This window comes from Rhinolophus ferrumequinum, chromosome 3 (assembly GCF_004115265.2).
Source record: "Rhinolophus ferrumequinum isolate MPI-CBG mRhiFer1 chromosome 3, mRhiFer1_v1.p, whole genome shotgun sequence".
Lineage (NCBI taxonomy): Eukaryota > Metazoa > Chordata > Mammalia > Chiroptera > Rhinolophidae > Rhinolophus > Rhinolophus ferrumequinum.
Window position 1 is genome coordinate 23,025,607 of NC_046286.1, and position 13,112 is coordinate 23,038,718.

A 13,112-nucleotide genomic window follows, 5' to 3' on the forward strand; every position below is an offset into this window, starting at 1 on the left:
TTACCGCTACATAAGACATAGTTAATTCCACTCTTCTTAACATTTCTATCTCCTTAATGTCCTCAAATGCAGTTTAAGAGAGGGTAGAATGTCTTCCCACACAAGGTCTAACTTTGATTTTACAAAAAGTAAGCAGTTTGATTTTTCTTCTATTTATACCCATATAGCACATAGGGACATTTTGAAATTTAAAAGAAAAAAAAAAGATTAATTTGGTTTGAATCAAAATGGATCTAAGTACTATTAACTTGTTATAAAGAAAAAGTTAAGGGCTTATTGAAATCTTTTCTCCTAACCTACATACATCTTTTTAAAAGACTAATATTAGAATAATTTTCATTGTGATATAAACTGAAAATGTTTATACTTATGCAAAAGAACTGCCTCAGCCATTAGTTGTATTTTTAATTCCAATTGAGCATGATAATATCTATGATGTTTGAATGGTAGGAAACAATTAGTCTTTATATCATACTACATCTACACAATATCTTTATTTTATAGACAGTTTCAAACTATAAAACTGAGTCTGGACACAGATAATATCGACGGTATTTTAACAATTGTGGTATTCTTGAACAGGGATATATAAATAAGTTTATTGATATAAGTAGGCTCACAGTACCAGCTATTACTTTAATTTTTCACTCTAGTTTATCAGTATGTGATGTCAGAGTGGTGTTACAAAGTCCTGTGCGTTCATTTGTGAGGACATTTACAAAAAAATAATAATAACAAAAGAAATAGCTTTGTATTGGTCAACATCAAATCTTTCATATTAATTCTAATGTTATCTTATATAACTCTAATCTTATTTGTATTCTTATTTACATGTTACCTAAGCTGTGCAAACAATGGCAGGACTGTGGATTGAGTCAACGTACCAGTTACGTGCTAATGTTTAAAAACCAGTTCTCCGGGGTGGGAGAGAAGGAGCTCTGATGTGTTTTTGTTGTCCAAGTTTTGTGATGTAAATTTTTCTGAAATATCTCACCTACGGTTCACCTGAATACAAATTTGACAGCACCAATTACATGTACTTGCACAATATTTAGAATGGGAAAACTGAACCAGAGGCCAATTTCTCTCCTGGAAAGCAAAGTTGTAAGGATGGGAGATATTCTTGCAAATCATTTCACTGTTCCCGGTCCAGGCATCTGAGTGCCCCGAGTCTACTCTGGCAGCAGCAGTTACAGCTTTCTCATCCCTGGATGCTTGCTTCGTGGTGCCCACAGCAATCATCACTGAAGCATAAGAAGACGCTGGTGAGTCAGTTCTATGATGCTCCGAGAGATTTCCCTGGAGGACCAGCTAAGGGCCCTCTCCTCTACCCCTTCCATACATTTTGTAAGCGTTAGTTCCCCATGTTAAATCCTTTATGTTTAAAATTTGCCTTGTAAACTGGATTTTTTGTTTGTTTGTTTACAACTTGAAATTTCTTAACTCTGCATATCTGGCCATATCTTCTCCTCAATTCTCCAAATATCAGCTCAAACATTAATTTATAAAAATCTTCTTAGACAAAGGTTTCCTTTTTTCTTCTCTGAAGTCCTATGACTCCTTGCCTGTTCATTCTTATGTTGCAGGAAGTCCAGCTATGTATAAATTGTTCTTGTTTTAGGATTTAGACAAGTCCAGGGCAGGTGACGTAGGCACAAGTAATGTATTTGCATGAAGACAATAAACTGTGGGAAAGACTTTAATCAAAGGGAAACAAGGGCAGGCATACAAGATTGGCCCAATAACAACATCTTCATTATTAGAAGATTGAGTGATTTGGATAAAGCTTCCCTTCTCTATCCCTACAAATTTCTCTCTTAATCCCAGGGAGGGGAGAGAGGGAACTACTGGCAAGCAAAAGTAAATGACTGTTTCACTAAAATTCTGAATACTATCAGTGTACATGCCATAAAGGTGGACAGAAAGAATTTTCCCTATAGCTAGGTTACATACCATAGCTATAGAGCCTGAGGACTATCAATTCTCTCAGCATGTTAAGGGTTTTCACATAGCTCACAGAGCAACTTCATCTGTGAAAACTCTTTGGCCTGAAATTTTCAGTAGGTGATTAAACAACAAGTCTGGCAGACCCAGGAAAACCCTGTGGTAGGGTGAAGGAAATGATTCTGGTGTCTTTGAAATAGAAAAGAGGCAATAGATTATACACACACACACACACACACACACACACGTAAAGCTTTGGATGACATGTAATAGCTCAGGTAACTCGCCTACCAGCTTTTTGAGCACCTACAACCAGGCTGTTTGAGAAGAAAAAGAAAAAAAATGGCAGGTGGTTACAAAACACCCTACTCTACAGAGTAGGTGAAAATGGCAGAGTAAGTAAACACTGTGTTTGCCTTCTCTCATGACTACATCAAAAATACAACTAAACTACAGAACAACCATCGTTGAGAATCACCTGAAGTCTAGCTGAAATGAAGTGCTACCTCTGAAGTTATACAGAAGAAACCACCTCAAGACTGGTAGGAGAGGCAGAGATGCAGAAAACGGTGGTCCTACACCTGCATCTGATGTTAAAAATAGAGAAGGATGTCTGGTCTTTGGAGGTCCCCTCTGGAGGAGTGAGAAGTTCCAGCCCCATGCCAGGCTCCCCAGCCTAGGGTTACAATACTGGGGAGAGAAGTCCCCATAACTTCTCATGTGAAAGCCAGCAGAGATTGCAGCTGAGTGGAACGAGGGCAGCTGGAGTCCCAAGTGCTCGTCTTAACGGGCCCACGCACAGATCACTTGCTGAAGGACTCACTCACTCTGAGGTGCAGTGCTGGGATAGCAGCTTGAAAGATGCCAAGAACATACTGGCACAATCCATTGTTTCTTTGTTGAGCCCGCACCCCTCCCAGTGTGCAGACACACATGCTGCCATATGTAAGTCTCCATCAACTTGGCTAATACTGTTCCTTTGCCCTGCCCGGGAGATTACCTGAGACCCTGCCTCACCCAATTTTCAGGCCCACTTTCAGTGGCTTTTCCATACAATTGGCCTGTCTTGGTTCATGCTACAGACTTTCCTAAAATCTCTCAAAGGTTCACAAAACCCAAAAAAGCAGCATCTGACTTCAGCCTGTCCCATAACTCTTGTTGAGCAGCCCCAAGTCTGGCATTAGCAACAGGGAGCCTTGGTGCATGGCTTGGCCTATTGAGGCACCTCCAAGCCCAGTGCAGGTGGCACCCATCTGTGGATTGCTTTGTGGTTAATGCCAAGTGGCCAGCTAGGCAGAGCACAGGCAGTAGCTGAACTTGTTCTGCACTATAGCCCCTCTCAGGAGGCCTGAGGGCTGGCAAACTCAGTGGCCAACTGCAGACCGAGCCAGAGCATCACCCGGTTGCCTCCTAGGACGACAAACACAAAAGGTAGACTGGGCAGGCACCAGAGCTATGCTAAAGTGAATCCTGCTCCATAGGGTCAGTCCCTGCACTATAGCTCCTCCACTATAGTTACAGCCAATCCTCACAATCAATCAGCCCATTAATGTACAAATAGCAACCAAGGCTTAACTACAGCTAGAGGGCATGCACAGCCCACAAAAGGGACACACGTGGAGCATCTGGCTCTGGTGACCAGGGAGGCTACACCACTGGGCCTCACAGGACACCTACTATGTAAGGTCACTCTACTAAGACCAGGAGACACAGCAGCCCTACCTAATACACAGAAACAAACACAAGGAGGCAGCCAAAATAGGTAGACAAAGAGACATGTCCTAAATGAAAGAACAGAACAAAGCTCCAGAAAAAGAACTAAACAAAATGGAAATAAGCAATCTACCAGACACGGAGTTTGAAACAGGTTACGAGGAGGCTCAGTGATCTCAGGGAGAACTTCAACAAAGAGATAGGAAACATAACAATGGAGATTGAAAACATAAAAAAGACCAGTCAGAAGTGAAGAATACAATAACTGAAATGAATAATACATTAGAAAGAATCAATAGAAGATAAGGTAGCAGAAAATATCCAAACAGAACAGCAAAATGAAAGAAAGAATCCAAAAAGATGAAGATAGCTTAAGGGGCCTGTGGGACAACATGAAGCATACAACATTTGCATCATAGGGGTGCCAGAAGAAGAGAGAGCAAAGAATTGAAGACCTATTTGAAGTAATGACTAAAAACTTCCCTAACCTGGTGAAGGGAATAGACATACAATACCAGGAAGTGAAGAGAGTCCCCAACAAAATGAACTCAAAGAGGCCAACACCAAGATATATCATGATTAAAATGATAAAGGTTAAAGACAAAGAGAGAATCTTAAACGCAGCAAGAGAAAGGCAGTTATTTACCTATATGAAAGCTTGCATAAGACTGTCAGCTGATTTCTCAACAGAAACTTTGCAGGACAGGAGATTGGCACAAGATATTCAAAGTGATGTAAAGCAAGGACTTATAAACAAGATTACTCAACCCACCAAAGCTATCATTTAGAATTGAAGGACAGATGAAGAGCTTCTCAGACGAAAAAAAGCTAGAGATCATCACCACCAAACCAGTATTACAAGGAATCTTAGGAGGGACTTTTTAAAAATGAAAAAAACAAACAAACAAACAAACAAACATGAATAATAAAATGGCAATACCTACATACCTATCAACAATTACTTTCAATGTAAATGGATTAAATGTTCTAATCAAAAGAAATAGGAGGGCTGAATGGATTAAAAAAAACAAGACCCTTACGTATGCTGCCTGCAAGAGACTCACTTCAGATCAAAAGACACACACAGACTGAAAGTAAAGGGATGGAAAAAGATATTTCATGAAAATGGAAAAAAGAATGAAAGCTAGGGTAGCAATACTTACACAAGACTAAACAGACTTTAAAACAAAGGCTATAACAAGAGACAAAGAAGAAACCATTAATTTTCTGAAGAAACCCAAAATGCTACTTTGAGGGGACAGATGTGCGCATCCATATGTTCATTGCAGCATTGTTTACAATGGCCAAGATGTGGAGGCAGCCTGGGTGTCTGTCAATAGATAAATGAATAAAAAATAGGTGGTACATATATACAATGGAATAGTTCTCTTCTATGGAAGGAACTGAGTTCTTGCCATCTCCAGCAGCATGGATGAACCTGGAGGGAATTGTGTCGAGTGAAGTACGTCAGACAAAGACAGATGCTATGTGATTTTGCTTATATAGGTGTCTAAAGAACAAAATAAACAAACAAAACAGAAACAAACTCATAGATACAGAGAACATTTTGATGGCTGCCAGATGGGAGGGGTGTTGGGGGGATGGATGAAAAAGAGGAAAAGATTAAGAAATTCAAATTTGTTGTTACAAAGTAGTCATGGGGATGTAGGGTGCAGCATCCCTCCAACAAAGTTAATAATATTTTAATAACTACATATGGTGTCAGATTGGTACTGGATTTATTGGGGTAACAGATGGGAGGAGGGTTAGGGGCAAGGTGAAAAACGTGAAGGGATTAGGACATACAAATTGGTAGTTACAAAATAGTCTTGGGTATGTAAACTAAAGCATAGGGAATATAAGTCAATAATATGGTAATAATTATGTATAGTGTCAGGTGGGTACTAGACTAGTCTGGGGGATTACTTCTTAAATTAATGTCTAACCCCTATATTATACACCTGAAATTAACATAAAATAGTGTTGAATGTCAGCTGTAATTTAACAAATTTAAAGCGGGAGAATGAAGAAGGGGAATAAGAGGTTCAAAGTTCCGGGTCAAATAACAAATAAGGCATGGGGATGTAATGTACAGCCTGGGGAATGTAGTCAGTAACACTGTGATAGCATTGTACAGTGTCAGATGGCTGCTGGAACTTATCACGGTGGTCATTTCTTTAGGTATATAAATGCTGCATAACTACAATGTACACCTGAAACTAATATAATATTGTATGTTAGCTATACTTTCATAAAAATCTTTAAAAAGATTGTATAAGTAATGGATGGCATGCAGTGATATCAGTGTATATGATTTTCCCCTTTTCATCTAGCCTATAAACTCCCTAAATCTCAGTAACGAATCCCAAACGATACCTTGCACAGTGCCTCACACATACGTACTAGACGAAGCAGAAATGTGTTAAATGAATGAATGCCTTTTTCTTCTACATTTTTTCTTCTCTACTAAACACTCACATACATACACAAACCCTGCCAACACCATAAATCACATTAATTCAAATTTTACTTATGCAGAAATTGTAACAATAGGGTTTCATAAAATTTTGTCTTGGAAAAAAACCAATGCGCTTTCAAATGTATCTTCTTATTTATAACTCACAATATTTTGCTTAGGTAGTAAAAGTAGTAATTGTTAATTTTATATCACAAATGAAAATTTAGTATCAGAAATTTTAATTATTTTTTTAATTTATATAATAGTTATTTCACTCCTGAAATAGAAGTAGAGAAAAAAATTAAATAACTTGACAGTAACTTTTAGGCTAATGTCTTCTAAATATGCTATATTCTTGAATGTCCATAGTAATTATGATTATGGTTCCTTTGAAAAATATTTAGAGGGGTTAAATCTATGGTTTTAAAAAGTAAATATATGGATGTAGCAGAAGGTCCTTTTCTCCTTTGGTAGAGTAATTAGAGTTCCTCTTTAAAAATAAGAAAGCAAGTAAGTATTTTGTCAATTCCAATGAGTTTCTTTAAATATTAGCTCTGCTGATTTCAAAAGAAGCCAATTGATCACATATTATGCCTTTATTTTCTCAAGAGAGAGCAATCTGGCATGTATAAGACACGTCTACCTTAAAGACCACGTCATGTTTTACAAATACAAGTCCTAAAAAAAAAAAGGACAAAAATATGGTCTAAGGTAGTACCATTATATGAATAAATATCTTAAGCAATGATGAAAAACCTATGCATGACCAAATTTGCATGCTTTTTACATTTGCCAGTAACAGTAGCCATTTAATACTATGGGAAAATGTATACAGATATATACATACATTTCTCCTTAAAATAATATCCGAAGAAGTTCTTAAAAATAATATTCTCCATAGAGGGCATTCTGATGAGGTTTGAGTCAGAGTGACAGAAAAATCTGCTAATCTCCTATCAGGCAGAGAGTTAAATAACAGTGTTATTAGAGACTTTGATGATTTTGGAGGCAAATTTAATAATGATATAAATCAAATGTTAAAGTAATCCTCTAAGGAAACTTACTTCATTTGGGAGAAAAATAAAGTTTCACCAGTAACCATAGTGAGTTGATATTATTGCAGTTGTTTTTATAAGTTGTTGCTATGACTTTTTTGACTTTTGGGCTAGATTCTACTTCAAATACAACAGATGGCAACGATTACACTTCTGTAACTTTTTTTTTCTTGAGTAACTAAACAGAGCACAATAAAATAAACAGGCTTATACACTAGAGAGTTTTGTCTTGTTTCACATTTTATCAAAACTAAAAGTGAACAAAGTAACTCAAACTAAATATAAAAAAGGACCTCCATGTATCCCAAACTTTATCCACAAATTTCAAAATATTAAAATATTCCATTTTTTAATTCTCTTGTGGTTTCAAGAGGACTGAAACAAAAGGGAACAAAAACATTGAAAGGAAGATAGTTTGCGACACTGACAGCTCAAATCGGAAGCAAATGTTAAAGGCCTAGGAGAAAGTTCCTCCGTATCTGTCTCACTTCCTAGAAAATTTGAGAAACCAGATTTAGATAGCATTAAAATATGGGAAAAAAAACCTTATAATGGAAATTATATTCCAAACATTTCAACTTTATTTCTTAGTATTATATATCTCTCAACACCTTGATATTCTCTTCTCATGACCTCTCCAAAAATGATTTGGATAATTTTCAAAATTCAAACTAAAGTGTACAGATAAAGCCAGATTACAATTCCTATCCACAAAGCATATTTTGAAATAAATTGATTCTATAAGGATTATTTACTGAAAATGGCGTAGATGATGGGAAATAAGCTCAAATAAATGGGACACTTAATTCGATGTCAGGGAACAGAGTTCCATTTTCGGATGTTTAAAATGATGATGTATGTCCTTGGGTAAATCATTTAATGTTCATTCTTTATTTTCTTATTCTAGTAAATGAAGACAGTAAATTATCTGAAAAAATAGAATTTGTAAATCATCCGCAAATGTTGACATATTATAATTAGATAGGCACGTTAATGCATCATAATTATGTCAATGTTAATGCTATTAGTCATAGTGATTTCACTGGCATCGATAAGAGCCTTTTTTAAACAGTGTATGGAATGGCTTCTAAAGTGCCAAATTGCCTTTTTTTTAATGATCTCATCATGATTTCATTCTTTGCTTAACAGCTTGAGTATTTGATGGAATAAAGTGTTCTGATTGAGCAATACCCAAAGTATTTGCCTATAAAAATTTTATTTTAAAAACAAATCACGTAAAAATTCAGCAAAATGACTAAAAATCAAGAAAACAAAGCTTTGCAATGGTTAAAGATCTAATCCTTCTAATAATTAGTATTGCGGACAAGAGGCCGTCGATCCTGAACAAATAAATGGAAGTTTCTTATTCATATGTTTCCAGATTATAGAAATAATACTTGATGATTACTTTTTTTAAATTTGGAAAACCAAAAAGAGTAAAACAAAGAAAATAATAAGCATTCATAATGCTCACTTTACTCTACATCCTTTCAGGGCTGCTTTGTTTGTTCATTTGTTTTGTTTTCAATGTCCAGGAAGTCCTCTATTTACATATGTTTGATTTCCTGGAAATGTATTTCAAAATCAGGGGCAAAAAATAATCAAATTTTTACATATTACATGTAAGTAGATCAGGTTATATTCCCAAAGAATTAATTTCATACATACACGCACATATTACAAAGCCTACTTAGCATAGTAGTTCAAATGGGCCCAGGCTTATTTGCCTAGCGGATGAGAATCTCCCGGCACACAGATACCTCTAGCAAGAAGACTCTACTGGGACCCTACCGGCCATGCTTTCTTGACCAGATTGGGCCTTCTGCCTCCCTCAACTCTTCTGCAAAGAACAGAGGCAGGAGTCCCTCAGCTCTTTTGGCCTGAATAAGCTGAGTGCCTTGGATGGGCAGAGGGGAGAAGGGGTTATTCTTCCCTTGCACACACTCGAATGTAATGTGTTTCAGCCAATCTTGTGCACTGTGACCACCAACGTGAGGTTCCCAACTTGACTCCTTGTATACACACAAAAACAATGCTACGTGACACTCATCTTACCCACCCCACCCCTCCATCCTCCATCCCAAATTCACCAGGCAGGAGGTACAATAGGAGCAAAACTTGAGTTACCTCTTTGCATTGTCATGGGGCCTAAGAGTCATGGGCTTCATGGAGATCCCTCAGCAAACCAGACAGGAGCATTAGAAGAGCAGGGAAGGCTGACAGGCTAGGTAAGGGGTTTGTCTCTGAGGCATGGGACCAGCCTCACCACAGAGCAGCTCAAGCACACTGTCAAGGCTGTGGCAACCTGCCTTTCTCGGTATCCTACCGTGTAAGCCCTCAAAAGCATTCTGCAAAAGATCAACTCTGTACAAAACTATATGTGTTAAGTAATCATATAAATGTGTAAGTTGTAGAAATGCCATATAATTTTATATATTGATATAAATATTTTATACATGCACATCTGTATACATATAACTATATGCGTACTTGATTGTAACATTGGACTATGTGAGCTTTTTTTTAAAAAAAGTATTTGTTTCCCCACTGCATTAAGTTACTGTTTTTATTTTCTCAAAGGAGGGTATGTATGTTTCCAATTTTTTAAATTTTCTTTTTTACCACTATCTACCATCTATTTGCTTATTTGCTCAATCCCAGAATATATACACATAGTGGTATCAGAATTGTTAACCTGTACTTTAATGAGAAATAAGTTTATTAACTATAATACAGTGATTACGTGTAGTTCCTTTAGTACTTAGCTTATAGTCTCTACTCATATCCTAAGTTACTTAGATAAACTTTTTTCCACTCCCTTCAGTGAACTTATGTTATACTTCTGTAACATAGATTTTTTTAAAAATAAATGTATATGTCTTTCATCCATTTCTTACCTACCACCTCTGGCAATCACCAATCTTTTCTTGGTATCTATGAGCTTCTTTGTTTGTAGATTCCACATATAAGATAGGTCATATGATATTTGTCTTACTCTGTGTGACTTATTTCACTTAGTATAATTCCCTCACGGTTCATCCATGTTATCACAAATGGCAAGGTTTTATTCCTTTTTATGGCTGAATCATATTCATATATACACACACCATGTTTTCTTTATCCTATTCATCCATCAATGGACACTTAGATTTTCAGTTGTTTCTCTATCTTGGCTATTGTAAATAATGCTGCATTATTTACCATAGTGGTGCAGATATATTTTTGCCTTAGTGTTTTGTTTTCTTCAGGTAAGTATCCAAAAGCGGAATTGCTGGATCATATGGTAGTCTATTATTAGTTTTTTGAGGCACCTCCATACTGTTTTTCACAGTGGCTGCACCGATATATATCCCCACCAACAGTGCAAAAAGTTTCCCTTTTCTTCACATCTTCTCCAATACATATTACTTGTCTTTTTGAGAATAGTCTTTTGAACAGATGTGAGGTGTTATTTCACTCTGGTTTTGATTTGCATTCCCCTGATGATTCAAGATGTCCAGCATCTTTTCATATGTCTGTTGATTATTTGCATGTTTTCTTTGGAGAAACGTTTATTGATGTCCTCTGCCCATTTTTTAATTGGATTGTTTGCTTTTTTGCTATTGAGTTGTATGTTTTCTTTATATATTTTGGATATTTACCCTTTATCAGATATATGATTTGCAAATATTTTCTTCCACTCAGTAGGTTCCCTTTTCATTTTGTTGATGGTTTCCTTTGCTGTGCATAAGCTTTTTAGCATGATGTAGTCCCACTTATTTATTTTTGCTTTTGTTGTTTTTGCCTTTAGTGTTTGACTAAAAAAATCATCACCAAGACCTATGTCAAGAAGATTACTACCTATGTTTTCTTCTAGGAATTTTATGTTTTCAGGTCTTATGTTAAAGTCTTTAATTCATTTTGACTAAATGTTTGTACCTGATGTAAGATAGTGGTCCAGTTTCATTCTTTTGCATGTGGCTGTCCACTTTTCCCAATATCATTTATTGAATAGACTATTCTTTCCTCATTGCATATCTTTGCTCCTTTGTCATAGGTTAATTGACCACAGAAGTGCGGGTTATTTCAGGGCTCTCTATTCTGTGCATTGATCTATGTGTCTAGTTTTATGCTGAAAAACGATTTTAGTTACTATAGCTTTGTAATGGAGTTTGAAATCAGGGAGCATGGTTCCTGCAGTCTTGTGCTTTCTTTCTCAAGATCTCTTTAGCTATTTGGGTTTTTATGTGGTTCCATACAAATTTTAGGATTGTTTGTTCTATTTTTTTGAAAAATGCCATTGGAATTTTGGTATGAATTGCATTGAATCTGTAGGTTGCTTTGGGTAACATGGACATTTTAACAATATTGATTCTTTTAACCAATGAGTATGGAATAACTTTTCATTTGTTTGTGCCTTCAATTTATTTCATTAATGTCTTAATTTTCAATACAGAGGTCTTTCACCTCCTTGGTTAAATTTATTCTAGGTATTTTATTCTCCTTGATGCATTTGTAAATGGGATTGTCTTCCTTATTTCTCTTTCTGTCAGTTCATTACTAGTGTATAAAATACAACAGATTTTTGTGTATTGATTTTGTATCCTGCAACTTACTGAATTTGTTAAATAGTTCTAACAGTTATTTGATAGAGTCTTTAGGGTTTTATATATGTAACATTATGCCATCTGGAAATAGTGACAGTTTTTTATCTTCTTTTCCCATTTGACGCCTTTTATTTTTTTTCTGCCCTAATTATTCTAGCTAGTACTTCTAATACTATGTTGAATAGAAATGGTAGAGTGGGCCTCTTGCCTTGTTCCCAAACTTAGAAAAAAATAAGCTTTCACCAGTGAGTATGATGTTAGTTGTGGACTTGTCATATATGGCTTCTATTATGCTGAGGTGTATGTATTCCCTCTCTATACCTGCTCTGTTGAGGGTTTTTGTTTTGTTTTGTTTTGTTTTGTTTTATCATGAAGGATGTTGGATTTTGTCTAATTCTTTTTCTGCATCTATTGGGATTACTATATAACTTTAACCTTCATTTTATGGTATATTACTTTTACTGATTTGCAGATGTTGAACCATCTTGCATTTCTGGGAAAAAATCCACTTGATTATGGTGTATAATTTTTAAATGTATATTTCAATTTTGTTGAGAATTATTTCATCTATGTTCATCAGGGATATTGGCCTGTAATTTTTTTTTTCTTGTCTGGTTTTGGTATCAGGGTAATGCTAGCCTCATCAAATGAGTTTGGAAGAGCTCCTCCTCTTCTATTTTTTGAAAAAGTTTGAGAAGGATTGGTATTAATTCTTCTTTGATTGTTTTTAAAATTCACCAGTGGCGCCATCTGGTCCTGGACTTTTTTGTGTCGGGAGGTTTTTGATTACCAATTCAATCTCCTAAGTAGCAATCAGTCTGTTCAGATTTTCTGTTTCATCATGACTTAGTCTTAGTAGGTTGTATGTTTCCAAGAATTTATCCATTTCTTCCAGGTTGTCCAATTTGTTGGAGTGTCATTGTTCACAGAAGTCTCTTACGATCCTTTGTATTTCTGTGGTATCAATTGTAACGTTTCCTCTTTCATTACTGATTTTATTTATTTGAATCCTCTCTCTTTTTTTCTTGGTGAGTCTTGTCATTTTTGTTTATCTTTCAAAAAATGAGCTCTTAGTTTCATTGATCTTCTCTATTGCCCTTTGGTCTCTATTTCATTTATTTCTGATCTAATCTTTGTTATATTCTTCCTTCTACTAACTTTGGGCTTTATTTGTTCTTCTTTTTCTAGTTCCTTGAGGTACAAAGTTAGGTTGTTTGAGACTTCTTCTTCATTAAGCTAAGCATTATCACCATGAACTTTCTCTTAAAACTGCTTTTGCTACATCTCACAAATTTGGTATGTTATATTTCCACTTTCTTTTGTCTTGAGGTACTTTTTTATTTCTCCTTTGATTCC